Below are 26,856 nucleotides of genomic sequence, written 5' to 3' on the forward strand. Positions count from 1 at the left end.
TATCTTCTATCCTTTCCATAGCCAGTGTCTCAGTATACAGCCCCAGCAGAGACAAGGAAGGTGGGGTTTTTCTGTCAGCTGGGGGCTGGTGGTGCTCTGTGGCCCTAAACCAGCACAGCTGGGCCTCATTTGCCTCAGTTGGGCCTCATTTGCCTCAGCTGGGCCTCCTAAACAGTGTCTCATGGGTAATTCCGGTGCAAAGCTGTAGGTGTTCTCCTCACCTGTTGAGGAGAGGGCTGGGCTTTTGTTGTGTACTCCACTTACAAAGAGCTCATGAAGAAATACAGATACGTTTTGCTTTGGACAAGCAGTGATGTCTCTCTACCCTGAAGAGCCTCTGGCTTGCCCTTCCTTTAAAGCCTGTTGCCTGAAGGGCCTGAGAGCGGCCCAGCAGTTACCTGCCTGCCAGAGGAGCTGTGCTGCTCCCCAGGGTCATTTGGCGGGAAGCGAAGGTCTCAGTAGTAGTTGGGTTCCTGCATGGAAGGTACTTGGCTGTGTGTTGTTTGTTTAAAAGCCTGGTTTTGAAGGGAAGCCTCTCCTTTTAAGACCTACATTTAGTGCTTTTGAGTGTTTAGGGGGTGGCAGCTCTGCAGAAGGGTTGGTGGCCTATGGCTGACCCCTGGAACCTGTGCTGCTTGGTACGAATTAGACTGGACTGTCTTCTCTCTGCTCCACCAGCCCTAAAGGTTGGATTTAAGCAGACCTCATCTCTGGGACTGTGAGAGGGGCAAATCCTGTTATCAAAGGCTTTTTAAAACTCTAGGAATAATGGATGTAATTTAAAATAGAAAAGATGAGCCTGGGCAATGGGTTGCTAGTACTTCTGAAGGAGACAGGATTGTCTGAATGTGTGGTTTGCTGTATGATGCCTGAGAAATCACAAGACTGAGTTGATGTCATTCAGCAATATTGTTTTCTCTTCTAGAACATACTTGGCTCTGTGAAGAGACATGGAGAAAATATCTGACAGATGTGCAACATGCAGAGCACTTGCTTGGTAAGTGAACTTAGCAAAGAGTGATGGGGGTCTTCATTGTGGCTGATTTGGGGGGGGGATTTATCTGTCTGCTTCCTGTGGCCTGCTTGCTACCAAGTTTGCTCTCTGCATCTCTGCTTGGAGCATTTGGCCCAGCATTGAGAGAATATATCTGCTGTTAATGGAAATGGTGTTTCTGAGTGGCTACCAAGGAGGGACAAGGAAGGAGTTTTCCAAACTCTGCTGGTATTTCAGTCCGTGATCTGGAGCAAAACAGGCTGCCTCTCCACACTTCAACTGATTACTCTTGAACAAAGTGGACTCTTAATGCCTGCCCACAGGGGTGTTAAAAAATGTAAAAAGTATTTGTAAATTAAAATGCCTGAATGAAAGGCTCTGGTATGTGTAATCATAGAGTATCACATTAAGTAGGAAAGCAAACTGTCTGGGGAGTTCCTGGCATTACATTGACCATAGCTTGTCTCACTTAAATAGATTTAATAAGGTCTGCTAAAATTGAAGAAAGGTTGCATTTAAACATATTTATTTAAATTTTCATAAGCATACATCAAAAAGAATATAATCCAAGCTCTTGGTTACTTCAGTCTAGTTTTTGATAGTTAATGCTTCAGCCCTTCCAGCATATCATAAAGTTCCTTTTCATGGCCTCAGGACATAAGGAATTTAGTGAAAGGACCTGAGCTTGTTACTCTGTGTGCTGTCTGGAGGTTCAAGGTAGAGCTCTGTCAGCGTTTCATTGGTTTTTCCATGTTCATGTTATGTCTAACTCTCCAGTACCTCTAGAAAGACATATGACAAAGCCTAACAGAACAGTGATACATTACTTGGCTGTCTCTTTCAGGACTAAGCAGTGACCTTGATAAAGGTAAAGGAAACTGCTACTTGGGAATAGGTTCAGTGATCAGCGTAGAGGTAATCAACCACCTTGCTCCTTTGAGCTGCATTTTATGCTCTTCATATGTGTGAGAGAAAAAGCTGTGTACTATGTACTTAGGGACCTGGGAGTTATTAATGAGCAGGAGAAGCTGAAAGGGAAGGGTTTTTTGGGTTTTTTGTTGTTGTTGGTTGGTTGTTTTAATTAGATATTAGAAAAAAAGTCTGGCTGCCCAGAGAAGCTGCAGATGCCCCATCCCTGGAAGTGTTCAAGGCCAGGTTGGATGGGGCTTTGGGCAAGCTGGGCTAGTGCAGATTATACCTGCCCATGGCAGGGGGTTGGAACTAGATGATCTTCAAGGTTCTTCCTTGTGTGGGCTTCCTAGTGTCCAAGGGAAGCTGGGAGCCAAAGTGACGCTGGAGCACATGTATCTGTATGATCACCATCCCCAGCAGCAGGGGGTTCAGACCAGCAGCCCTATCGTGGTTGGACTTAAACTGCTGGTGAGTAGTTTGAAGCTAAGACTTGCATGTTGGCCTGGCTTAATTAGGTCATTTCCCTCACCAAGGAATATATGGGTCTCCATCGTTCACTGGGAAATCACCAGAGGTCAATAATTTAATTTTCCCATGTCTTGTTTTCCAGCTAATAAAATGGGGCAGCTCATCCTGCTACCCTCTACTTACACAAAGCTTTCTCCCTCCTGACAGGGGGCATTATGCTCCAAGATGCACCCCTTAATACAGCTGACTTGCACATCTTGGTTGCTGTGGTCTCATCCAAAAGGCTGAGAAGAGACACTGGTCATCATGGTCAGAACTTAAAGGCCAGTCTGTGGTCAGAAACAAGAGCGTATTTGTTAATACAAGCTACAGCCAACTCTGCCAGCTGTTTACATGCTTTATCAAGTGTTTCCTACTCAAATAGAGAAAATGGTTGATGGGAACTGAACCAGATAGAGCCATCCTAGCATCCAGGGAAGAGTTACGCCCACAGAGAAGTTGAAAAAGACACTAGATGTCTCCAATGCAGTATGCACCAAACTGCCAGATGTTTAGGATCCCTTAAGTCATCTAACAGGCCTTTTCAAGGCAATGTTACTCTTGAGAATCATAGCTCTCCTGAAAAAAACATTAGTGAACTAATTTTAGCTTTGAATTATGAGATTTTTCTCCAACAGAAGGTGTCCCTGAGGACATGAGGGTAGATTTTATTTCCAAAACGTTGCCTTTGTATATTTTTAACGGATCATCTGGATGAAGTTCTAATGGCTGGTTCACTGTCTGATTTATAGCAACAGCTGTTCACCTCTGTAGATAGGGAGATTCTTGTAGATGCAAAGCACATTTATGAACTTGATATTCCACACCAAGAGTCAGGTTTTCTTGCCTCGTTTTTACACAGGTGTAAATCCAGATAGGTTCCTGTGAAGTCAAGGAAATTGCTCCATGAAAGGCATGGAAATCAGAAGTTGTGGGAAATGGCTATCAGTTTTTTCATTGTTCAGTAGACTGAACTGTAGCAATCACAGCAATTGGAGGTGATTAGGGTTGAGAAATGAACCTAACAGTAACAGGGTGTTCCTGCTGAGTGAAGGGCAAAAATATTGTGTCTTGCGTGATGGCTGGGGAGCTGTCTCTTCATGTGGCTGTAAGTGATGGCAATTAGAGTGCCCAGAATTAGGAAGCAGAAAAATGAAAGACTAATGAGAGGGAAAATACCTTCGGTGTCCTATTGTAGCTCTTTAATATTTTAATCTCTGTATTTCAAAAGGTAGGGTTCCTACTGCTGAAGCTTCCTGCAAACATTTCTTTAATTTTCAGTACTGAAGTCTGGAAAAATAGTTGACCACTCTAGGTTTTAAAAAAAAAAAATCCACAGAAACACCCAAACTAATTTCAGACAGTTGTATCAGGATTTTGTTTTCACCTTAAAATATTTTTTTAAATTGTATTTACGTTTGGGGGAAAAAAAACCTAAAAACCAAACCCAAACCTTCAGATTTGTGTGTAACATTTTCTTGGTTTAGTTGAGCAGGTATTTTTTTCCCTTTAAAAATAATAAATGTTTTACAAAAAGAAAGGAAGTTAAGTACCTCCAGATTCTACACAAACTTCAACCCAAGTTTATCTTTGGGGACTTGCTTAAGACAAAGTGTTGCTGGAGCATTAGTATCCAAATGAACAATCAAGGCTGTATAAATTTATTATTACCAAATCTGCTGCGTTTCACACATTCACACTCTCTTCACTTCCAGCTACTCAATCAACCTCTGTGTTTTTCATAAAATACTCTTAGAGCTGAGCTGTTGATGCCAGCTCTGATCTAAAATGCTGTGATGATTAAGTGTCCTCCATACTCCACTAAATGGAATAAATAATGTTATTAATTCAGTATGCAATTGCCTGGCTTACTACACTGAGCTTAATATTTAATACAATGTGATGGATGTTTAGTTCCAGCTACTGGGTTCCTTCCCTGAATTTGCCTCTTCAGTCATCAGGCTGCAAAAGCTTTGCTTAAAATATTGTTCCACCTGAAGTGCAGAGAGGAAATTCCCCACTAAAACTGAGGCAGGGATCAGATGTGAGCAACTGGTTTGTGTTCCTGGGAGAGGCTTGGAGGGCTTCAGACCATGTCAGGTGTACAGGTGTGGACTCTGTTGACATCACATCATAACTGTGGTAACTCAGGCTTGCTCCTGAGTTTGTGTAAAGTTTTGCTGCCTGTGGTTTATGTTGACCACGTGGTCTGGAGTTTCTTGAGAAACAAAGGCAGAAGCTGTCTCAACTCCACTGACATTAAAGTTAATTTCCAGAGGATCTGCTAGAGGTAATGGTGTTTCTTTGAATGGATATTTGTCTGGCACAGTTATAACGTGCAATCAAAAAATGGAGTTAAATTGGAGACCTGGGATTCTTCCCAAACAAAAGGCAATGGGATGAATTCACCCTGCTATCTTTTAAGCAGTCTGGATACAAAGCAAATTGTTTGGAGCTGGCTACTGTCTGCCAAAATCTGTGGCTTTATTCATCTGCAGTATTCCAGCAGCAGTTCAGGACTGTGCTCTGCTCTGGTTTAGATCTTAAACTCCTGAGGACAGGGGCTGCTGCCTCCCAATGCTGAGGCCTTAATGTTGATCCAACCCATTCAGCGTGGTGATAATGAAGTGAGCTCCTTGCAGTAATTCTGTCTTGTTCTGTAGGCAATAGGCAGTCATCTTGGGTAAGGTTTCAGAGATTTGGCTCACAAAGCACCTGATGATGCAGTTTTATAGCCAGTTTTATTGCTGGTGAGCTGCTGTTAGCACAGAACTGATCTGAATGCATGTGTATGGAGAAACACACTTTACATCACCTGGCAAATGTATGCTCAAGCTTCTCATCCAATCCAGGGGTAGAAGCAGGATGATTTATGTGATCTCCCTGGCTGATCGCAAGCATTTTATTGGAAAGGTTCAAAATTCCATCTGAAATCACAGTGTGAAAGGGGTTTTTTTTAAATGCCAGGAAGTTATTTTCAGAGTTGCCTGGATTTGCACAGACCTAGTACTGCAAAGGCAAAAACCAGCTGGAAATGTAAGTGGGAAGAGAACAGCAAAGGTTTCTCAAGGGGATTCTTAGTTTTTGAAACAGGAGGGGAATGAGATATTGTTGCTGCAAATATCTGATGAACAAAGAAGGAAAACATGAACCTGGGAGCTGGCAAGACAGTCAGGTCAAGTGTCTGCTGGCATTAGGATGATCCAAACCACCAGGCCTGTTGCAAAAAGGATTCTGCCACTGGTTATCTTGGGACTGGGCTGTGACATGTGAATTCTCATGTGTATGAACACAGCTAAGCTGCTTTTCTCTGCAGGGCATCTGTGTCTTGGCTCTCAGTGCAGGTTTGTTCTTCACATGGTTCCACTGCAGGTTTATTCTTTGCTGAGTGTATTTTAAATGTCCTAGGTTAAAAGAAAATTTGGGATATGTAGTTCTTCTGTATTGGCTTGTCTTTGTCACAGAAGGTATTAGAAAGCTGCTGGTTTGGTAGCAGGAGTCTGATCAAACTTGAACTCCTAGAAAAACCTGTAGCTTCAGTAGGATTGTTTCTGGAAGCTCCTTGATCAGAATACATCAAGCTACTTCAGACTAGCCCTTGATTATACTTCAGATACACAGAGAAGTTGCAAGGAAAACATAAATGCCACTTCCTTGAGAGGCCTTTATCCTTTTTTACCTTGGGACTTCTAAGGATGTGACATCTTACCCTGGGATTCAACTCCTGGATCACACACATTCTTGCACCGGATGGGTTATTTGATGGTGTTGGGTTTTTGGGGTTGGTTGGGGTGTTTTTTTGCTATCATAACAAAATGCATGTTTGCAGCTGTATCCTTTCCATAAAATGAAATAATTCTTAAAACTTCTGATTGTTCCAGACACTCTGTTTTCTGCTGCTGTATCGCAATGTATCTTAACAGCATCATTCTCTTATGATCAGATTTGTATTCCTGGTCTCTAAAAACTGCAAGAAAACCTATTCTGCATCCAGTGCTGAGGGGTACAGAAATCCATTGGATTTCAATCCAGGGCATACCTGGGAAGTGTGAGCATGTTGCAGTGTTCCTTGTGCATGGCTTGTTCCTTGCAGCAACTGTACTGGACTCTGGCTAAAGCTGCCACCCAGAACAGCATCCCAGCTTTCCACTGCTCCTGTGCCCCTCTCCACTGCTGCCGGCGTTTACAACCCCAAAATGTAGCCAGGGCCAGAACTGTTCCAGAAGTACAATGTGTTCATGAATTGCTTTGGATGAGAGATTGCAAAGCAGTGCCACTATTTTCCCAAGTATTCAGAGCTTTCCAGCAAGTTCTGGCTGGTCACTGTGGCGAGGTCAAAGCGCTGGCAGAGACAAAGTCGAAGATGTCTTGGGCCATTTCTCAGTGAGTGTGGTTGGTTGGTTGGTTGGTTGTCTTCAAAGCATCAGCATTTCCTGCAGAATAGAAATGACAAGATTTTTGTCTAGGAAACATCCAACTGTCTTTTCATTTTGGCCTTTGTGAAACCTTTTGAAGTCTTCCAGCTGCAAAACAGAAAGCTCCCCAGGCTTCACTATGTGTATTTGTTGGTGTTTCACAAAGTCCTGGGATCTGAGCTAGGAGGGTGCAGTGGTAGACAAATCTGCAATAGGATGTTGCTTTGAGCCCTCCCCTACTGTTCTCCAAAAGAATCTTGATGGCAAATTTGCCTTCCAAGCCCCAAATGAGAAAATGCATTGCTTCATGATGCCTGTACTGCATAGTAAGTGTACTGTAGTTGGTCAGGTTAATTCATCTTGGCCCTGGCTTTTTTAATGCTCCCTAGTATTTATTCTTCTCAGGGGGAAAAACACCTGACTTTTCCAATCTGCTGCTGTGTCAACATTTAAGAGAGGGGAACATTGTATGCTCCTGCTCTGAATTACCTCCCTGTATCAGGATGCCATTTTAGCCATGTCCCAACCAGCTCGTGTCTTTTATAGGTTCAGAAACTACAAGAAAGTCCCCAGAGTAGCAATTTGGTGAGAACTCTTCTACCATTAGGGTTGTTTTAGAAGGCATTTGTACACTGCTTTTGTCAGCAGTCATAGTAATCTCCACTGAAAGCTGAGCAAGGTAAAACCCCAGGCCAGCTGGGCTGAAGGAGTTTTTCCTGCCTGCAAGGCTAAATGGGAGGGAGGGAAGGAAGCACTGGGTGAACTGGAACTGAGGTTGTGCTTTAAAGACTCTCTCACATAATAAAAGCTTTCAGGGCTGCTCAGGGGGCAGAACACTGCACCACTAGATTTGCTCCTAGAACAGTATGCCTTGGTCTTTTTGAAGGACAGCAGGAGCAAATTACTTTGGGTCTGTCTCAGAGCATCTCTAGGATGTGTGGGGCTCAGACTCCATGCAAGCAACTTCTCTGAGGTTTGGTGCTTAACAGCCTATGCATGTGACAAAGCAATTACATTGGCCCATGGCAGTACTGGGTTCCTGTCTTATGAGGCACAGGAATGAAAAGCTCTGTGCTGCACAGGTCACTGAGTCTGGTTGTTGTGTCAGCTACCTATCTCAAATAACAGCAAGACCAGATGACATTCCAGTGGAAACTTTTTTTACAAGGAAATACTTCAGATTCTAGATGTTTGGGATTTTTCTGCATATTTGTAAAGTTAAAATGATCCTTTAGGACTTGATCAGCATAACGATCAGCACTAGGCTTTTGCTTTTAAATGGTATTTGAGTGTAAATGCTCTGTGAGTTATGTGCTAGAAGCCTTTGTCAGTCAACTTGCAACAAGTCAATCTCACAATACATCAGTAGAGGTTTAGGTGACTTGTGTACAACTCTTAACAAGTGACAGAGCCAATACTTCTATTCCCTCTGCCCCCCATCTGAAACATAGCTTAGACCAGTGAAAAACTTGACTGTTTAGTCCCTGAGCTGGTTGGGGAAGAGGCTTTGTGTGCACGTTTGCTAATTGGGAAAAGGTGTTTTCTGTGGCTGCCTGCACTTGCTGTCCTCATTACATGGCTGATATATAAATTGGAGTGTCCTCTGAGCAATGAGTCATAGCGCACACAAGACCTCCCTGGGGAGTCAGATACAGGCAGCCTTATCCAGAGCATCAGCCATGCCTTTTTCTCTTTTCACAGAAAGAGCAAAGTCCCAAGGGGGCATCCTGCCTCCCTGCAAGGAATGAGCTTTCACTTCTATCAGCTATATAAAGACATGTTTGGTTTTCCATCTATTCTGATGAGAAGTTCTCATTTCTTTCTGCAGACCCTGCTCATTTCTTCCTGAAAACAATCACTGGTGCTCCACTGCATGACCTAAAGCTTCACTATCCATTTCAGGATATACTGTCCTGTCTCTTTGCCTGTCTAAGGTACCAACATCCAACTTCTACATTTGGCTGCTTTGGTAGGTGCAGTGATTGTGGCCTGATGGACCTTCAAGTGGCACATAGTGCAGAGTGTGAGGGGAAGCAGAAATCTGAGCAGTATCAGATTTGGTTTAGTGCATTTGCCAGTGTGCAGCAGCCAGACCTGACTTCTCCCTGCACACAGACCCAGAGCATTAACACAAGTGTGTTAGTAATTCTCATGCTTTGCACAGCATTTCAAAACTGCCGTTAATGATACAGGAAATGGGCCCTGCATGTGCCCAGAAGGGGATGGGTCAGGACTGATGACCCATTCAGCCTTTAGCTTTGCTCATGTGTGCTGAGAGGCCGGTTAAGCTGCTCATTTCCCACTCTCCTCGTGCCCTTCTCTTGGGTTGGGGGTACAGCAGGATCAGGAGAAACTAGTTCCTTTGGAGGTGGGGTACAGACAATGCTGGAGTGCAAAATGAACAGCCACATCCCCTACCCAGCAGTACTGTATTTGGGAAGACTTCTCTCTCCACAGGGGCTGGTCTGTTCTCTTTATTCACCCTCTGCCATGATCCTATATCCAGGCACTTAAGAAAAAAAGAAACAAAACTGAAAGCTGCTATTTTTAAACTCTGCCTTTGGCTCTCTTTGCAGCACTCTGCTTTCCTCCCTGTGATTCAAACACTGTTCTTTTGAGAACTAGGCACCAGGGCCCTGCGGTTTCCTGGTACTTGGAACACAAAATCTCCTAATTCTTCTCTCACAGCAAGCTTCAGAGGCTGGGGAGTGATTGATATTTTCTATCGCTTCATTAAGAGTCACGGCACAGTAGTTTCCTAATCTCTTTTTGCACTGCTTTTTATTTAGAATAATTTGTCTCCCAAATTTTCTCAGCCTTCGTGTCACACAAAGCAAATGCTGTTTGCTCCCCTCCTGCCTCTTAACTGGTGGGTTGAGACCTTTGGGAGCTGGTGAGGCATTGCTGTCTGGGAGCTGGGAAGCTGGGGGCCTACCTCAAGGGGTTTCCTCATGAATGTTTTAACAAACTTGGCAAATCTACTGGGGAAATGTCCCAGAGTGATCTATTGCTGGGTTAAATTGGGAGTAACTATTGCAAGGGAAAGACTCCTATTGCTTGGGCATTACTGGCACCCCTGGTGTCAAGGGTTACAATGCTGTCTGGAAGTGCAGAAGGTAACAGATAAGCCATGCCCAGAAAACCTGCCATCTCTGCAGGCAAAGGGGAAGAGAAGCAAAGGAAGAAGGTACTTGAGTCTCACACACCGTTACAGCAAGCATTGATCACTGGTAGAGACCACCTCTGCCCAACCCTCTGTATGGTGCTTTCCTAGCCCAGCCCCACTGCTGGGCTGACTGTGTGTGGAGGTGATGGATGGGTCTGGAAGATACCTTAGATCCTGAGGGAAGAGTGGGGCATGAAAGTCTATTTCACTTCCCTGCAAGGAAGTTCTCTCAGAGAACTGATGATGGCCAAGCTCAGAGCTCCTCAGCAATTTGGAGTGCACAATGGACCTCTCAGAGCTTCAGGCCCTGCTCTTTCTTCCTTTTGGTTCATGCACTCTTTAGGTATACTTGCATGTGTACCAAGTAGACAGCACTCAATGTGTCCATGTGTGCATTTCATACAGGTAAAGAGTGTATCACAACCACTGCAGCTCTCTCCTGGAGGGCAAGTGGGCTGTGGGTTGGTGGTCAGCAGTGGCCCAACTAAAGTGAAATCCAAATGCTAGGCACTCAAGAAAGGACAACTTCAGGCTTTCTCCTGAGAGCTTCTGCTCACTGCCAATGCTGTGCACCTTGAGAAAGCTTGTGCCACAGTTTTTCTCACTTTCATGTTGACCTTTGGCTCTCCCCTTCTCCACATCGGACCTGCTTTGGTCTCCTCTGTGACTAAAACAACATGCCTCTCCCACAGAGGGTAACAGGATTAATCTACTTGGCAACCAGCATGGAGAATCTGGCGTGTCTCCACTGTTTCTTCATGCCCTTTACACACCTCCACCTACTGATTCTAGTCCAGGGAATTATGAGTTTAAAACCTGGATATTAGACCTATTTCTGGTGGTAAATGAGGTGCTCAGGGCACAGGAACTTAGCAAATTCCTGGCAAAGAAACAGGGCCAGGGAAAGCTTGGGATGTCTCTGCACACCATGCCCTTCCCCACTACATCTTCAGGGATAAAGCTGTTCCAGATAAAGGAAGGAAAATGCAGTGCAACCTATTTGTCCAGGGGCTTGGACATCAGCACATGAGATGCAGGGGGGGAGCAGGGACAAGGGCTAGCTGTTGTGAGCCAACTCTTTGCTACTGCACTATTTAAGCTACATCTCCTTGTTGCCTTGTAAACACCTGGAACCTTCACCTGTAAATGAGCTGGCTTTCCCAGGTTAAACAACTCCCTGTGCTGCTGGGACTCTCTGGCATGTCTGCAGTAATCCTGAACTCACTGTAAATTGCTTTTTCATTCAACCCAACTTCGAAAAAGGCAGACAGGCTGTAGTCTAAACACCCCAAAAGCCTGTATCTGCTTTGTTCTTTATGTGTTCCAGCACACTCTTCTCCCTTGTGACTTAAAACACAATGTGTCTTTGTGCTTATCTTCTGGGCTTGGCAAAGCAGTTTTTACCTCTTAGTTTTTGTCTCAACAGGAGGAATGGCTGTCTAACGGATCCTTTGTGGACTTCCGACCAAAACCATCCAGTGCAACATATGGTAAGGCATTCAACATTTTATAAACTCAGAGCCTCAACTACAGTTATTTATGGGTGGAAACTGGCATATCAATAGTTTCTCTTTGGTTACAAGGGTAATGAATTCTGGCTTATATTATTATGACATCTCAGTTTGGGTTTCTCCAGCCCTTCCTTGCACGATAATGTCGTTGACTTTACATTTATTGCTTCTTGCTGCCTGCTGCAGCAGCTTAGCACTGTGGTGTGTCAGCAAGGGAAGAATCTCAGCCACACTCCCCTTGCTCCAAAAAACACAGGCTATTACTACTTATGCTAAAGGAGAATGTTTGTGTCCTGATGTTACACGTGGCAGCAGTGTGTGAGTACGTGGCTTTGGATGATCCTGTGTGTTACTGCAGTGATGTATTCATTCTTATTCATGTCATCCTCTGAAGGAAAAAAGGGGGTGAGACACTAGATAAGTGAGTATGATGTGTGGGATAGCTTTAAGTTCTCTTGACTCTGGCCATCAGTAGTTGACTGATGCCAGCAGCAGAGAACAGCTGGGACTTAATGCAACCTCAGCAAGTGTGAGAGGTGTGCAGTGGTGGAGACAATCTGTGCTGGCAGCCTCCATGCTAGTGCAGAGAGCAGGACTGGTTTTGCTGCACCAGGGTGTTTCTGTCACTGTAGTTGTGCAGCTTTCAGTGAGTGTTGCTCTGTGCTAGGCTGTTGTACCACTGCTTCGGGCATGTGTGTGCCCCAATTGCAGCACAGGTTCAGGAGGTAAAACTTTCCATAGTTGTTCAGATCACCTGAATTGCCTCTGTGTATCTACTTCTGATACCTCAAAAATGGTTGTCACACACTGGAAACTGCTGACTCTCCAAAAGGTGAAACAGTGCCTGTGCTTGGGAGACTGGCCCACCTTCTCCCCTGAAGAGGTGCTTCCAGGCCACTTTTGGGAGAGGGTTTCTGGGTTTGCATTCCCATTGACAAAGGAGGTCCCCAGCCTGTTGGGCAAATCACCCAGCACCTCCTGCTAGCACTGAATGCACCATGCATGTTATGCAAATGGCTTTTATTACTTACAGACACAAGCTCTTCCTAAGTTTCCTTTGTGGTTAATGCAGCCCATCTGTAGTTTAAAAAAAGCAGTGTTCAATTCTTCTTGCTTTTAGTATTTTCTGTAGTACTACACTCAGGTCACCATTGTAAATGTGTTGATCTTGCTCTGCACTTGATTTTTTAAAGTCTGGAGCTTTGGGGTCTCTAATTTTTCCAAGATAATGCCCACTTTCTCAAGGATCTTTATTTTGGGTGTGAGGAGAAAGAGTGAACATAAGAGGCTCAAGGGGAATGAGTATGATGGAGCAGAACAGTCTATATAAGTAGCAGTGTGGCTTTGAGCTCTCTTGGCTTCGAGGGCCACCTGCTGCAAGGAGACACAAGCAACTCTGGAGGAGAAGTAAGGAGGGCTCACTTCCCAGGAGGCCTGATGTGTTACTCTGCATGGAAATGCATCCAAACATCAGCCCGACAGCCATCTCTCCATAGTCCTCCTTGCCACAGCCAGAGACATATCTAGAGGGAGATGTCCAAATGCAGCTGTTGTGCCTGAGAGTTTTCCTTGTTTTGACACAGACCTTTGCAGGAATAACTCTAAGGAATGGCCTGGTTTTCACCCCAGGCTCTTAGACAGTGAGGAGCTATAAGGAACCAATGGAGTTCTTACACTACCCATTGCACCTTGCAATGGGCTTGGAGACCTTAGAGCAAGCCCAGGAGTCCAGAGGGGTGCAAGGACAAAAGCAAGAAAGGTGGACCCTTGCTTCTAGTCCAGCTTTCAGACTGTCCAGTGTAGTGTTCTGGGTTCATCTTGATGAATTATGACAGCAAAAATCAGACAGCTTACAGCGTGCAGCCCAAACCCAGTAATTATGATCTGCAACAAATCTGCCCCCTTCATTTTTGGGGTTTTTTTTTAAAGGGTCAAAATATTCCAGGAAAGCCTGATTTAGCCTGATGTACTGACACACTAACAGCAAAGATAAGCTGTCTCTTAAAAGCAGAATGTGAAACTATCAGAGACAAAACAAGTCTCGGACATTGGCAAGGAAGCGCTCCCCGTGCTCGACTGAGCTGCTTCCTAATTGCAACCAGAGACCTTCCTCTGTGCAAGAGTTTAAAAACTTCACCTTTTTTCCAAATCCTAGTGGTTTGCCCCGTGAAAGCCATTTCCCTCATTGCTCATTCCTCAGGATAATTATCAACCAGCAGCACTTCAAATGTCTCTTCACTCCCTCTTTTTTTTCTTTTCCTTTTTCTGATGTGTCACCATTCCAGTTCTGTACCCGTCCTGCTCCTGGGTTAACCAAGCAGAGATGGTCAGAACTCTGCAGTGTTCAGACCTGGGTTACCCTGGCAGTGGGGTTAACTTTAACCCATAACCTTCAGCTTCTCTGTTGGTCTCTGGGCTTTGACTCCCACAGCCAAGGAAATGTGTACTGGAGTCCAGATTTAGTGTTTTGACTCAGGACAAAAGCCTCCCCTTTAACTTTCACATTCTTGCATTTCTAAGTTCTGCCTAGTAGCAAAATTAGAATGAGCAAAATACCACCGGAAAGATGATGCTGAAAGAAGTATTTATTAACTGTCTTACCAGATGCAGAATGGTAGAAAGTATATCCAGCCCAGATACATCTAGCCAAATTTAACTGAAGGTCAGTAACCTGCAGAGTTCCAGCAGAGCTTTTTGGACTGCATTCCTAAGAGACGTGCTTCTGCTTGAGCATATCCTATCTGCAGTGTAGGAGTTGCCCTACTGAACTCAGGAGCTTATGTTTTCAAGAGGGTTAATAGTTTTTAAAGTTTCCATTTGGGAAACTCTGAATCTTGAGAGAGCAAACTTTTCAGCAAGTACCTTCCACCTGAAAGCCTGGAGTCTCCTGCAGAGCCTGGGGATGCTTCTGCCAAGTCACTGGTCACGACATGCAGCTGTGAGATCTTTGGTGCAAAGTCAGGCTCTCCTGGGTGTGTTTGGCAGCCTGTCCAAGTGCAGACACGGGTGGTTTCTCAGGCCTTGATTCCAAAAGGTAGCAAAACCAACATGACCAATTTAAGACTGTCACATCCCAGCAGTCTGGATGAGTGCTTATCTTTAACAAAGTGCTTTCAAGGGCTGTTGGACAAGAACCAAGAAGAGAACTTTGAAAATTCATACAGAACAAATGTGTTTAACCTGTGCTGTCAGCTCACACCATATCATCTTAAGGAATAAGCAGTCAACATTCTTACAGTAACCTTTACTATTCAGTACCAGGAGGTGAGGGGACATGTGCCTTCCCAGACATCAGGTATGCCTTGCTGGTAGTGGGAGTGCTTGGTTTTGTTTTCAGACTTGACAGTAGCAATGGGGGGATGAAGTTAAAATGCAATCATTCTGAGTCAAACAGAAAGGCCTAGGAAAACAGATGTGGGGAGTGTGCCATGAACCAAGATCAGCTTCACAAAAGTCACAAGATTAGTTCTACAAAATCGGGGGGGGGGGGATTATCCAGTCAGTGTTGTGATGGATGGGAACAAGGAAATAGCTCAGAAAAGTCGAACTACAGGCTCTGCAGCCCAAAACATGATCTTTCTGGTGTAGTTATTTGGTCAAAAGTAGGAAATTCTTTCAATAGTATTTGCAGGGTATTAGTTACTATCTTCCTCTGAAATAGAATGGTGGGACAGAGGCTTTTATTTGTCTGAACTGCTTCTGCACTGATCTCCAGAGCATCATTGCCATCCTGTCCCCCTTTCCCTGGGTCCTTCTGTTATTCTAGGAACTTATTTTCTGTCAAGGAAACACAAATTAAATGTTTTCCTTTGCTCAGAGTTGGCAGAGTGTAACACTTTGGCACCACTGAGCTAACCCCAGATATTGCAAACCAGTTCAGCACTAGATTGTATTTACCTATTTTGCTTTTGGCCCCACTCCTGCACCCTGCTTGTGTTTCTTATGGTGCTGCTCTGCATCATGTATGTCACTGTATTCAGGGCACCTCATCAAAAATCAGGCCTAGCTAAGGAGCAAAGAGCTTTTTCCCCAAAGTGGCTATTGAGCTTGAGACATCTAAGCACACACACCAAATGTGCCTCATCTCCTTAAAATGGACTAGCTCACTGAACCCATTTTGAGCCCCTTGATGACTGGTTTCATCATACTTGGTCTCGTTCTGCTGACTTCATTAGAGTGATCTGCAATGCAGTTTTCATGACAGCTACTCAAAGGACCCAATATTCCCTCCCATCTGCCATCTCAGAGGCAGAACAAGTTCAGCAAGGCCAGCATAACTGTAATAAACTCTCTTGAGCCAGTATTGATTTCTGAATTCCAGACTGCCAGAAGTCATGGTGGGATCAGTGAAAGAAGCATCTTATGTTCAGTACATGCCGTGACTAAAGTGCCTTAGCTGTGCCCTGACAGGGAGAGAGACCTGTTTCTATCCCTAGTGTATCTTCTGGTTCTTGCCATCCACCTATTAGGCATGTAGAGACCTGGTTAAAAATACAACATGTCAGTGACTTCCTGCATGCTGCACTGTATTTTGAAGGCTTTGCTCTTCAGCTGTGGATCAGCAGTGTCTCCATGCCATATGTCTCTTCTCAGCACACAAAATGTTGCTAGCTCCTTTCTGTGCTCTGCTTTCTCTTTTAAATTGCCTCCTGTGAGTGCTCTGCAGAAGTGCATCTGCCTCAAGCTCCTGCCAGTGGGGCTGCCTGTACCCCAACAGGCACTGGTTCTTCTGACACTTCTCTGTTAGCATGGGTGTGTCTTTGGCTGTGTTACCAGAACCACCCTCCACAACAAATAACCCCTTACTGGATGTGTCCTTCCTTGGATCATCCAGGTCTGTTTGAAAACCCCACACAACACAGTCTTGTTTCAGAAGACAAGACTGTGTGGTTAAAAAGAGGGTTTATGTGTTTAAAAAAAGGGTAGATGAGGTACTCAGGGGTATGGTTTAGCACAGGACAGGAATTGTTGGATACTGTGATCTTAAAGGTCTTTTCCAACCTTGTGATTCTGTGCTGAACAGTATCCAGAAACATCATCCAGTCCCACATAGAGGAAAATGCAAGTTCTCTGTGAAAGTGACCCATGGCAACTTTAGGTTCTGTGTTAGAAGTTGTCCTGTGTTTCACACCCAAACCCTTGGTTGTCACTGCTGAGACTGTGAAAGAAAGCCTCTGCTGCTGCTTGTGGGGAGAAGCCCCCAGCCTGAGCACCATGTTCTCCTGGAATCCACACAGGGTTTGCAAATGTGACTCTGTTTATTTCTCTAACACATCCAATGAAAGCTCAGAGCAGTTTTTCAAGGCTTCCCACAAGCAAAACCAAGCCAAAGCTTCCCTAGCCAACAATCATCAACAATATTGAGCTGCTACTTAAACTCTGGTGTCCTTAGATGAATTGACAGTTGTTTCCTTCCAAGGGAAGATAACATCTTTGCTCTAAAAAGATGAGGTGCCTGTTGTCTGGTCTCCCCTGCCTTTTATGAAGCTCTTCAGAGAGCAATGAAAGGTGTTGATGTATTGTCCTGAGTCATTATTACAGCATGTGCTTTGGAGCTTTTTTTTTACCCCTCAATTGTGTATTGTTCCTTTCAATCTTGTATTCATGTGTCATCATCCTACAAATACTGTGCTCACTGGGATGCAGAACTAGAGAGAAAGCTTTTTCTGGGCTAATGCTATAATTTAGACCCAACTTGATCTTTGCAGCTGGTCACTAGCTTTAAGAGCAGTACAAGGTGGGGGTTTGGTGGTATTGTTTGGGGGGTTGTGGGTTTTATTGGGGTTTTTTGGGGGGTGGGGAGGGTTGTTTTGTTTGTGTTTTGTAAATATTTTTTTTTTAAAAAGTTATTAGCAAAATTGAACAGTCAGGGGAAGTGTACCTCTGAGTCTGGATCTGGCATTCTGTCCTTGGGGACACTGGTGCCTTTCTGAAAATGGCTTTGGTTGTGGCAGGCTTGTCACCTTTGTGTAGGGACTCCCAAGGACCACTTGGGCATGAGCTTGTTCCAGTTTCCTTGAGGGATGAAGATGCTTATTTACCTGTCATCTGATGAAAGGCAGGTCCTGCCTCCCTTTGTCTTTCCACTGACACCAACTTTGCTCAGCTGGACGAGCTCTCCTAGGGTTGTTAAGGGAGCAAGTACCATCATGGTAGAATCTGCAGCTCTGAGGAAGGGCTTTAGAGGTCATGGAGATAAAGCTCTTCCCAGCTTCAGCACAATACTGGTTGCTGAATCTTATTGTCCTGGGTGAGAGGAGGAGAGATCCCCATGTATCTGAGCCCTGTGCTCCCCAGGCTCCTGGCAGAATGAATCTTGCTTGCTCTGGGTGAACTTTTATCCCATAGTTAGCAGTAGTCAAACCCTACACCCTAGAAATCCTTTGGACTTTGCTATAGTCTGTAAAACAAACTGGGGAGACACTGGCCTCTAGTTGTTTGTCTCCAGAGGTAAACCACTGTTCATGCAGCCCTAGCCTCCAGTTCTCCATATGACATTCCTTTTCCATGCCAGAAAAGCAGCAGCTCCAGCCTATGAAAGCTCATTTGCCATGCTTGTGCTTATGAGCTGCTTTCCTTCCACAGTAGCACCAGGCATCTGGCTGAGAGACCTGACACACAAAGCCCAGTGGACACAGTGAAACCCCTCTGTCCCTCACCAGAATGCAAGACAAAAGAGCTGCAGCTCTAATGGCCAGCTCAGGCTCCTATCTCCCTCTGAGGAGAACCATTACAAAAATATTTCCCAGATATTTGGCTAGGCATCTCACAAAACTATCCAGTTTCATGATGCTAATTTTCCCATTGTCTAGACAGTTGCAAACCCAGACAGCATTATCAGTGTGAACCTACTGTGCTCACAGACACACAAAAGCCCACTTTCTGCCCATGGTATTTACAGGTAGTTTCACCCACAGTAGAAAAACTAGCAACAAACTACTGAATTGCTCCAAAGTACCTCTGTAAATCCCTTGGGATCCCTCTTCCCCTGGAAGGGCTGACATTTAATTCAAGCAATGCTCAACTGTGTAGATGCTCTGAAGTGGAGGATCTGGCCCCTTGCTGCCTACCTTCACCTGCACCCAGAAGGAAAACAAGCTGTGCTCAGGGTTGGAGAGTGCTGTAAGCCAAGCCTGGACATCCCTTCCCAGCACAGTCTCCTGCTGTGGTGGTTGTTCCAAGGATGGAAATGTTCTTTTTGCAGTTTGCACGTTGGAAATACTCATGGAAAGCTGTTCTGGGGCTGCAGGCATGTAGATGAGGTCCTGCTAGTCTCTGATGATGATAAAAATGGTCTGTGGACATGTGTTCCCTCTGTCTGGCTTTAAAGGCCTGTGCAGAGGAACAGCACATTCTTGTTCTGTACATCAGGGGTGCCAGACCACATTTTAGGCCAGGCTGTAGCACCTTCTGACTTTGGTATAATCATTACCTGTATTTATAGCTCCCTTGTACTAAGGGGCAAAAGTATATTAGGAGCAGGAGCTGTATTTACAAAGCAGTAACTCCTGAAGGAAGATACTTGGCCAGCAGTGCATTTCGCCTCCTTTCTCTTCTCTGACTTGCAGAGTTCTTCCCTTTCTTCCCTGGGCCTCTTTCCACGTGGGCCTGGCCTTCCTGGCCCACTGAAGTGGGGCTTTCCCCTGGCTTGCTGGGCTTGACTGCAGCTCCTTTCCAGCTTTTTTGGAGGACTGTCCCCTGAAAGCAGACACAAGGGAAGAAACTGCAGTAACCACAATGTGGTGGGTTCATCTTCTGCCTCTGAGAGAGCTGTTACCAGAGCCTGGGAGCTGCAGGCAGAGACAACCTAGTGGGACCTGAGCAGAGCTGAGATAATGTCCTGGACAGCCAGTCCACACGGGAGCAGAGGAGGAAGAGGGCAGTTCTAGTTCACAATCTGTGAGGCTTTCCAGTGAAAATGCTGGGAAGGAAAGACTGGAAAAGTTTTCTCTTCCTCCAAGATAGCTGTGGTCTGTTCCCCAGCTGGACTCTCACTCTGTGTCTGCTCTAATCCACATCTTCCCTCTACCAGCTGATTTGTTTTGCAAACTCAAATCTCATCTCCTTAGTTTGTCCTGTGTGTCTTGCTCAGTTTTTAGGACTCCGTGTTTCCACCATCTAAACTTTATAGCAAAGCATCCTAATTTCCCTCTTATAACTGAAAAGGAGAGATACTGTGGCTCTATTAACAAACAGCCCCCAGAAGTCTTCTAGTCCAAAGTATTCTGCAGAAGGCTGGGCATATCTGCAACTTGACAGCTCTCATTGTGAGATCTGACTTAATGAAAATGGAAAGATTCTGCCCTGTTCAAGTTTCATGCCAGTGAGTCATACCCAGCTCTGTGGTGGTGGCCACATCTACCAGAACTGTGTAACATGAAGGGAGAGGGTGTTTCTGAAGCTCCATACCAGAGCAAAAACCAAGAACTTGGTTAAATTTGATATGTCTTTTCATATTTTCCTTAAGTGTTTATTCTGTATCTATCCTCACTAACTCACAGAACCAGAAGGTCTTGGGATTGGAGGTGTAGCCTCTTAGAAACTGAAAGCATGAGCTTCCTTACACTGACTGAAATGTAGAACCCTTCTAAAGTAAGGCAACATGCAAAGGATGCAGGCACAGGCAAAGAGAATTTGTATCTTGGATCAGGTATGTGCTCAGGTATTCAGGCTTTCTAATCACACAGTGAAATGGGCAGAAAGTTACCTGAGATGTATTGTAACCAAACTAACCCTTAGATCCTCCCAGGAGATGGATGTGCTTAGTTAATTCTGTGCTTTTCTAATAGAAGTAATGAGAGCAGAGATCTACTTAAACTCTCTTAAAGCAGGGCTTTGCAGATGAGCCTGGACTTTGATCTGCAGTTCTGGGTTATGGGTTTATTGATAGGACACTAGTTTCAGTCTGTGTACCCAAGTGCACTATCACCTGCTGACAGACATGTCTGAGCACAGATGTGCTTTGACCTCTGCAGTAATTCCCAGGTTGGTCTCCCTGCCTTTGGGTACCAACCAGGAACTCTGTGCAGAGAGCTGCTCAGAGCAAGCTACTGCACTTCAACCCCAAGTGTGAATCTGACTGAAACCACACTAGCATCACTCCGAGGGGCAGAGATGCATTATCAGCCCCTGAGATTGGTGAGGGTTGTCCCACTCCAGCCACAGCCCTCCAGAAGAGCCAGGCCTCTGTCTTCAGTGGAGTGGGAAGGAGATATTTACCCAAGGCTGGCTGCATAGGAAGGATGTGAACCTAAAAAGCGTTTGACTAACAAGTATCCAACAAAGGTCATCACAAAGGCAGGTCCAACAAAAGCAGACAAGGCTTTTTTAACAGGTGGTGCAGAGCTACTGCTGAAAGACATTGCAATAACCATTTCTAAGACTATGAATATCCCTGAGGAAAACCCACTTTGGCATCAGCCTGGCCTTCTGTTTCCCATCAATTGTAGCTTTGTCCCTTTTGAAGCCCCCTGCTGCAAATGAGCAAACACCTGGCTGAGAAGAGATGAATGGAAAACATTGCCTGTGCTAGAGAGGTAATGGCATATTCCGTGCCAGGAGGAATAATAAACAGGAGATTATTGATGTTACTGTGCTAGTCTCCCATAGGTTTTCCACCAGGCATGTACAAGCACTGACAAAAGAGGCATTGTCTGCACTGTCACTGAAGGGAAGTGGGCGAAATGAGTTGTGCCTTGTCTTGAGCCCAGTGCAGGAAAGACGGGTTTGTCTGGTGAACAAAGTTGATGAGTATCAGCAGAATGGGAAAGGAGGGGGTAAGAAATTGCTGGTCTGCAGAGCAAAAGCTGTATTGTAGCTAAGTGTCTAACAGGCTGTTGTTGTTCCATAGCCAGATCCCTGGCTAGGTTGTAGGTGGTAGCCTGGGAATTAAACTGTAGGTTTGAGGCGGATGGCTTAAGAGCATCTCACCCAGAGCCCAGTGCATGGCTGCTGACTCTGCATTCACAAGGTGCAGCTGTATCAATGAGCAGGACTCTGTGCTGCGCTGTTAGCACAGCTCAGGCATGTGGAGATGTAAAGAGCACTGCACTAACTGAATGTATTTGTTTCTAACAGGAGTGCAGAGTTAGGCCTGTATTTGAGTGCTGTTGTAAATGTCCAGCTCTAAGAGCTGTGCCACAGAGGAGGTTCCCAAAGGGCAGGTCATCATGCTCTCACTGCAATCTTTCTGTGACATGGCTCTTCTAGGGAAGAAGGCAGGGCAGCTTCCATGGATACGATGCTGTGTCACTAAGGGCTTCAGGGAAACCTCTTCTGAGACCCTAATTACAACCTCAACCTGAGTAAAAAGGGATGGGGAACACCAACACATACACCCTAAAGTTTTGGGGGGTTGCAGACAGGAGCACCTCTTCCTTAGCCTCTGCCTTTGCTTCCCTGGCTGCAGGTAACAGACCCTTTGGTTCCAGTTTGAATGCCTGATTCTTGGAAGCCTGAGGCAGACAGCAGACTGCTTCCAGTGTGCTGTAGAAAAAAAAAAAGGTGAGTGGGAGGAAGAAGGACAACTATTTCCTGCAGAGAAACTCGATCTTTTTCAACTTAAAAATAGGAGGAAAACAAATTCCTGTGGGACCTGCTATAAGAGTTTGACAGTTGCCTATTCTCACCCCACCTCCCAGAGCTCCCAGTTTGTCTGATGTCTCAGTAATGGGGATGTCTTGAACACAAACACAGATCTGTCGACTGCAGTGCTGCTGCTGGGGAAAGTGGCTTTGCTCCACACTGGGGGTCAGCTGCAGGGGAGTGTAATGCACTGTGACAGGTAGCAAAGCCCAGGATTAACTGTTCTTTGTGTGCAGCTACCATGCAACAAGGTTTTCCTGGGCCTTTTTTTCTTGCTGGAAATTTTGTCCAGACCATTACAAAGGTGCCCAAGATTTCTGGGCATTTTTGCAGGCTGTAGCAAGCCAGGAGCCTCACAGGAGAGATGGCACTACTAGCAGCCAGGAGCCATCTGTGCTTGCATCTCCTTGTGGTGGTCCTCTTAAACTGTGTGCATGACAATAGGAAGAGGGGGAGCTCAGGGCACAGCTTAATCAGGCTTGATTGCCTATTGCCTAACCAGGCTTAATTGTCTCATAGCCATCTCCCTGCTCTCCCTGCTGCCGGACTTCTTTCTTTTCCCACCCATCCTCTCCTTGCTGCATCACCACCTGATTGCAGTGCTGACAGTGCCCCAACACAGCAGCTTGCCCCCTGTCACACTGCTCCCTGCCCTGCGAGTCAGCTCCCTCCTTTGCTTCACTTTCTCACTCCTGGTCCCCTCTCCCTTCCATGTTCTCCCTCTTCCAACACTGCACTTGACATGATAGGGCTGAATGCAGCTGAAGAGACAGGTTTTCTTGAGTTCCTGTTCCTCTCTAGGGAAGAGAAAATGAAGCTTTAGGAGGCAGGAGATAGCCAGGACTGTGATAGCCCCAGCAAGAATGCTGCTGCCCACAGTTCCCCTGCACTGTGTTTGCTATCGTACCTGATGTGGCCTGGCCCCATGACAGGCATTGATTAGGGCTGTGCCATTCTCTCTCTGTCTCCTAACATCAGCCAATGCTGCTGTTGTGAGTGGATCCAGCTCTTGGCTCCAGTCAGTGCTGAAAGAGGGAACTGCTCCCAACAGGAGTGACTCACCGTGCCTCGCCAGCCTTTAATCTGCTTCCAGGCAGATCACCTCGGGGTTGGAGCACTGGAGCAGAGCAGCTCCAGCGCTTTCCCATGGCCTTGCTGCAGAGCTGCTGTCCTCCTCCCTGACCTCCTTTAGACCTCCCAGGTTTGTGCTGTTAACCATTCACTGCATTCTTATGATTCTTCCCCCCTGAGTCAGTAATAAACTATTTCTGGTGCAGATCTAGGGACTGTGCTGCCGGTATGGGTGCAGCGCTTGACTGGAACAGGACCACATGTCTCTACATTAGGAACCACCATCAGCCCTCGTGAGCTCAAGGATCTTTGTGCTTTGAAGCCAGATAAGCTGTTGAGGCTGCCTGGCCAGAGCCAATTAACACGACTGGATACTCTCCCAAAGGCAGAGGGGTTTTAGCCTATGGGTTCAGGCCAGCTCCTGCTCTGGCTAAACACATTGCACCTCACCATGCTTGAAATTAGCCTTGAGGTAACACATTGTACTTGTGTGTCCATCAGGCAGAGTCAGTTACCACAACTCAGCTGATGAGCAGTAATTCATTAAGCCTCTAACTCAATCACTGCAATCATCTTTCCAGTCTTAACAGGGCCAAATATATTCCCACTGTGATGTCACAAGAGTACAAAAATTCCTCTTAAAAACAAATTGCCCATTGTTGCTCAGCCCTGATAAAACTTCACCTCTTTGTTATCTATCCAGGCCAGGAACCTGTCTTCCCAAAGGCTGGTTCCACCTGTGTAGCTGAGTTGTACCTACTTAAGGAAAACAGGTGACTTAGATGAATGCAAAACTCTTATACAGACGTGTGATCAAATGCAACTGGGTGATGGTTGCTCAACAAGTAATTGCCCTTCAGCTGAAGCAACAGCCCCGTTGCGTACATGCTCCAAACTTGTCCAGCTCCTCACTTAACTTACGCAATGCGATAGCCTTAGTAAGAAATTGATGCCTACTGAACTAATCAAAAGCAGCCAGGGTTCCCAAGCCTCTGCTTGGACAACTGCTGCTAGGCAGTCTGATGTGTTACTTGTACTGCAGCTTCTTTCCTTCTCTGTATCCAGAAAGTCAGTTTAATTCCCCTCTTGTGGACTGTTTTACGGTAGTCATCTGGCTTTGCCCTGGTATAGCTGGAGAACATGCACTCAACCTCTTCAACCAGCTCTTTCTCCTGGCAAGAAACAACCCCTTCTGTAGCAAATACAGACCCACACCCAGCATCAGCTTTGTATACCAGTTGAACTAACAACCAGTGGCTTTCAAACTAACTTTAATTAAACTTGTAAAGTTGCACGTAGAGTGACCTACCTGGATGTGTTGCAAGAAACCCTGTAGAAGGCAAGCAATCCATACTTTTGATAGAGGCAGCATGCATGCTTTGTGGTAGGCTGTGATCCAACTGCATGGAAGGCTTTGTAGAGAAATGTGTTGGGCTTGTTGGTTTTCTTTTTTTTTCTTTTTTCTTTTCTTTTCAACTGGCGTGGAAGAAAAAAGAGGACAGTTTCCAACAGGGAGGATAAAACAGTACAAATTAAATCCATTCTCTGGCCAGTGTAACAATTGCAATTTCCTGCTATTCCTTGGAAGCTGTACAGCCCAAGAGGGAGATATTTCAAGAACCGGTGTGTCAGGGATAGAAGCACATGCATCTGGTTATTTTTAATGGCAGCCCTGTCCCCAATTTTCAGTGCTGGCCTTGATGAAGTGCCAGTTCTGTTTCATTAACCTTTTGTCAGTATGGCAAAGAATAAAAGGTAGCTCACAACATTAGTACCTGAGATAAAGCTCTTTTTCCCAACAAGCTATTGGAGGTCCTTTGCTCTACCTGGCAGAGTTTTTGGGTGGGGAAGGGAAAGAAGAAGGAAAAAACCTCTGTATGAAGGTGTGTGTAACAGAGCCTACACAAGTCTCGTATCTGCAGTCTTCATTACTGCCTAAAATGTGTGTTTGAACCCAGCTCAATCAAGGTAACTGTTTTCCTCTACAAGCCAAGAATAATATTGGGTTTATTTTCAGACCATTAGGAACAGTCTCTGAGAACAGCCCTGCGTTCCTGCTTCATATGGGCTGCTTGGGGAAAAAAAAAGAAAAGAAAAAAAAAAGAAAGAAAAAGCATAATTTCACAACCATGGCAGCTGTGAGCTGCACATGGGTTAGACCCTGACAAACAAAATATTCACTGTGCCTTGGAAGAGCTTTCTCAGGGCCCGAGACTTAATCCACCACCACAGCCCAAGGATTAGTGCTCCCGCGGTAGAGCTGGGCAAGAGCCGGGATTCTTCTTCTGTGAGAAATGTGGGGTGCTGAGGGTGGGAAGGGGGAGAAGCACAAAGTCGAATTTCTTCCAGAGCTCTGGTTTGTAGGGGTGTCAGCACTAACGAAGCAGTACAATGCTGCTCCGGCCCCCTCTTCCCCCTCCCCAGCTCCTGCTCTGCAGCCATGGCCAGTTCCTACCAACCACAGTCACTGTCACGGTTGCTACCTCCTCCTTCAGCTTTTTATGGAAACATAATCCATCACTGTAAGCCCTGCTTGTGAGACAGGAGTCTGAACAATGTGTTCATTCCGGCTGGTGGCTGCTAGTTATGAGAAGGCTCTTGATTGAGCTGTAGCTGTTGCAGAGTTCAGTACAGCTCTTGAGCACCCAGAAGGCTGCTGCTTCCCGAGCCCTGGTTTCCAAGTGGTGAATGACAGAGCTGTTTGCTCTCTGGGCTGCAGCCTCAGGAGGTTTGGATTTAGCTTATCATGTGAGATCAGGATCACTACTCTTAAAATGTCAGCAGTGAGGGGGAGTATGGAAAACTTTGCCCAAATTTCAGGCTGTGCTGGTAAATGTCAGGTATTTGCACAGAAGAAAGTCTTGGGGCTGGGAAGTTTGCTGAAGGGGGTTACTTTTCTCTGAAAGCATCTCAGTTTTCTGCCAGGTCCCTGTCATGTTGTACCATGGACCTCGAGGCCCCTGGCCAATGGATGGCTCACCCAAGGCAGTGCTAGGCTGCCCAAGGGGCTGTCACGGCATCGCCTCACTGGGAGCACTGGTCTATACTATGGACCAGTACCAGTGGAGCAGGAGGGACAGATGATCTTTATGGGTCTCTTCCAATTCAGGAGACTTTATGATTCTGTGAAAGGTTTTTCTGGTCAGGGTGAGCAGGGGCACAGGCTAGGCATGTTTCCAAGCTAGACCTACTGTGTGAAGCAAAGCTCTGCCAGGCTTCTTGTTGCTGAGGGCTGCTCATCAGAACAGGCATCCAGATGGCCAGAAGAAAGGGCTTTTCTTTTTAGGCAGCCAGTTGTGACACAGCCTTTGCAGGGGATGGAGCCCTATTTGCTCCAAGCGCTTCCAGCAGAGCAGCTCAAGATGGCACAGCCCCTTTGGCACAGGGCTCTGATTTGGTATCTCCACGGTGCTGCCAGGACCATGACACTGCAGCATGTGTGCCTGCCAGGCCACCAGCTCCAAGCCACTTGCAGCAAGTGTCCCCGGGACGAGCATAGCAGAGAGCTGAGGGAGCCTGGTGAAATCCATGGAGTCTTTGCCACACAGCTCAGTGCATCCAGTTCTTGTGATTCGTCTTGTCACAGTGAAATGGGGACAAGTGCAGAAATGGGTACTGATTTATTAGCAAAATCCACCATGTAAAAGCAGAGTGGAAGCTTTCAGACAAAGCAGAACATTTCTTGTCCGCGGCGTT

General features: G+C 45.8%; 1 protein-coding gene across 1 annotated transcript in view; it reads left to right on the plus strand.

Moving 5' to 3' along the window:
* The first annotated feature begins 11,422 nt into the window (after positions 1 to 11,422).
* Positions 11,423 to 26,856, plus strand: part of CCDC92 (coiled-coil domain containing 92) — a 58,527-nt gene continuing 43,093 nt past the window's right edge. The window contains exon 1 of the mRNA XM_084272189.1: positions 11,423 to 11,484. The gene's annotated coding sequence lies outside the window, so the exon portion shown is untranslated. The remainder of the gene's footprint in view (positions 11,485 to 26,856) is intronic.

The sequence above is a fragment of the Gallinula chloropus genome (genome assembly GCF_964237585.1).
Source record: "Gallinula chloropus genome assembly, chromosome: 17".
NCBI lineage: Eukaryota > Metazoa > Chordata > Aves > Gruiformes > Rallidae > Gallinula > Gallinula chloropus.